This window comes from Phocoena sinus, chromosome 10 (assembly GCF_008692025.1).
Source record: "Phocoena sinus isolate mPhoSin1 chromosome 10, mPhoSin1.pri, whole genome shotgun sequence".
In the NCBI taxonomy this organism is placed as follows: domain Eukaryota; kingdom Metazoa; phylum Chordata; class Mammalia; order Artiodactyla; family Phocoenidae; genus Phocoena; species Phocoena sinus.
Window position 1 is genome coordinate 6625482 of NC_045772.1, and position 3522 is coordinate 6629003.

Here is a 3522-nt window from a genome sequence, read left to right on the forward strand (position 1 = left end):
TTTTGAGCTGTCATTTCTGAAAAGATTATGCTAAGAGGCCTCATGGAATTTGGCACAAGGAAACGAGGATTTGCCTCTGCTTTACGGCTCACCAGCTATGACCCTGGGACAGTTGTTCCCAGGACTCACTGAACTGCAGTCTCCGCAGCTGAGAGAATGTGAGCATCAGTGTATTGGAAGCACCTGGCAGAGGAGCTTGGCGCCTGCTGGGCCTAAAGTGCCTCACTGTGTATTAAGCATGGTCAGCTCCAACGTAGAGTTAGGTCTGTTCATAGGGAGCAGAGGAGCCTTTGCCTTGAAGTTACACTTATGGGTGAAATTTACTTCTTAGATCAACTATGCATTAGAAAAAAAAATTATACACACAAAATTTATCATCTTAACTGTTTTTAAGTGGACAGTTCAGTGGTATTAAATACATTCACATTGCTGTACAGCCATCACCACTACACACCTCCAGAGCTTTTTCATCTTGTAGGAGCTGAAATTCTCCCTTAAACACCAGCTCCTCATTCCTCTCCTGAGATCCTCCCCTGCCCCTGGCAACTACTATTTTCTGTCTTTATGATTTTGACTACTCATGTAAGTGGAGTCAGACAGTATTTGTCGTCTTGTGACTTGCTAATTTCACTTAGCATAATGTCCTTAAGGTTCATCCATGTTGTAGCATGTGTCAGAATTTCCTTTTTAAGGTTGAGTAATATTCCACTGTATGTATATACCACATTTTGCTTATCCATTCATCTGTTGGACACTTGGGTTGCTTCCATGTTTTAGCTGTTGTGAATAGTACTATGAACATGGGTGTACAAATATCTCTTCAAAACCTTCAAGACCCTGCTTTCAATTCTTTGGATATATACCCAGAAGTGGAATTGCTGGATCATGTGGCAGTTCTATTTTTAATATTTTGAAGAATCGCCATTCTGATTTCCACAGTGGCTGCACCATTTTACATTCCTATATGGGAAGATGGGATGGAAGTATTTATCCCTATCCTTTCCACTAAATAAAACCCTATATAGTTTATATAAAACAAACATAAGACTGGAAGATGGAGAGAAGAAAGACTGGCTGGGGACCTTGGGACCCAATGAACGACTGGCATTGAGTTCCCTGGGTTTTCTTTTTCCTTCATATAAGCCAAGCTGGGTGCTGGAGAAGCAGACCAACAACCAAAAAACCCAAGTGAGGACCGGAAAGGGGTTAGCTTAACAAGACGGGAAGAAAACTCTAGTGAAACACCACGGGAAGAACTGCAGCCCCTCCCTCCTTCACCAGTAAATGCCAAGTTGGGTCCTAGACTTCCAATCCTGGGTCCTAGACTTCCAATCCTTGCTAGGCTGTACTGGGGGCACCCCCAAATCTCTGCAGGGCTGGAGTCAAGAGAAGGCCGGATAGGGAGCTGGGACTTTAAGTTGATGTCCGTGGAGGCCATGTGAGGGGAAATGGGGCACCCCAGCCCCTCCCAACCAGGGTTTTAGTAGTGGTGTGGTGGGATGATGGAGCTCACTGCCACCCACACCTGGCAGTGATGAAGCAGTGCCTTTTCATGCCCGTCAGAGGAGGTGTGCTGTAGGAAGATTTAAATAAGATCCAGAGTCGTCTTAACGTAATACCCAAAATGTCCCATGTTTCAGTCAAAAGTCAACTCATACCAAAGATCAGGAAAATCACACCCTGAAGGAGAAAAAGACAATGGACATCGACACCACGATGACAGAGATGTTAGAATTATTGACAAGAATTTAAAAGTGGCCATCATAAATGTGTTGATGAGCAATTAACACTGCAATAAGTCTCAGCAAGGAAATAGAAAATGTAAAGAACCATTTAAAGTCGAAAAATACAGGGCTTCCCTGGTGGTGCAGTGGTTAAGAATCCGCCTGCCGATGCAGGGGACACGGGTACGAGCCCTGGTCTGGGAAGATCCCACATGCCGCAGAGCAACTAAGCCAGTGCGCCACAACTACTGAGCCTGTGCTCTAGAGCCTGCGTGCCACAACTACTGAGCCCACATGCCGCAACTACTGAAGCCTGCGCACCTAGAGTCTGTGCTCCGCAACAAGAGAAGCCACCATAATGAGAAGCCTGCACACCGCAACGAAGAGTAGTCCCTGCTCGTGGCAACTAGAGAAAGCCCGTGTGCAGCAACAAAGACCCAACACAGCCAAAAATAAATAAATTTTTAAAATGTATTTAAAAAAAAAATACAGGGAATGCCCTGGAGGTCCAGTGGTTAGGACTTAGCTCTCTCACTGCTGGGGCTGTGGGTTTTATCACTGGTCAGGGAACTAGGATCCCACAAGCTGTGCGGTGCAGCCAAATAAAGTTGAAAAATACAATTACCGCCCCCCCTGCAAATGGAGAAGAATCAGTGAACTTGAAGTTAAAACAATAGAAACTACCCAGCCTGAAGAGCAGAGAAAATAGACTTAAAAAATAATAATGAAGGACTATGGGGATCTATGGTACTAAAACAAAAAGTCTAAAGTCTGTGTCATCAGAGTCCCAGAAGGAGAAAAGTAAGGGTGGGGCTGAAAAGCAGTTGAAGAAGTAATGGCTGTCAGGAGTTCCCTGGTGGCCTAGTGGTTAGGATTCTGGGCTTTCACTGCTGTGATCTGGGTTCAATTCCTGGTTGGGGAGCTAAGATCTTACAAGCCATGTGGCATGGCAAAAAAAAAAAAAAAAAAAAAAAAACAGAAAGAAAGAATGGCTGTAAGCTTCCCAGAAATGGCAAAAGATGAAAACCTGCATGGGACTTCCCTGGCAGTGGTTAAGACTCCACGCTTCCAAGGCAGGGGGCGTGGGTTCAATCTCTGGTCAGGGAATAAGATGCCACATGTCGCGCAGCATGGCCAAAAGATTAAAAAAAGAAAAAATAGCCCTGCGAATTCAGAGAAGCCTAAACAAGGTAAACCTAACGAAATGCACACCAAGACACATCACAGCTAAACTGAAAACTAAAGAAAAGAGAATCTCAAAAGCAGCAAAAGAGAAATGATATCTTACCTATAAAGGGACAGGAGATTCCTCATCAGAAACCATGAGGCCAGAAGGAAGTGGCACACTTCAAGTAGTGAAAGAAAATTATTGTCAACTGAGAATTCTATATCAAGTGAAAAATATCCTTCAGAACGTAGAGGGGACTTAGACATTCTTAGATGTAGGAAAACTGGGAGAATTTGTTGCCAGCAGTCCTACCCTAAAAGAATGGCTAGGGCTTCCCTGGTGGCGCAGTGGTTGAGAACCTGCCTGCCAATGCAGGGGACACGGGTTCGAGCCCCGGTCCGGGAAGATCCCACATGCCACGGAGCAGCTAAGCTCGTGCGCCACAACTGCTGAGCCTGTGCTCTAGAGCCCACGCCTCAACTACTGAAGCCCACGAGCCACAACTACTGAGCCCACGAGCCACAACTGCTGAAGCCTGCATGCCTAGAGCCCATGCTCTGCAACGGGAGAAGCTACCACAATGAGAAGCCCGCGCGCTGCAACAAAGAGTAGCCCCCACTCGCGACAACT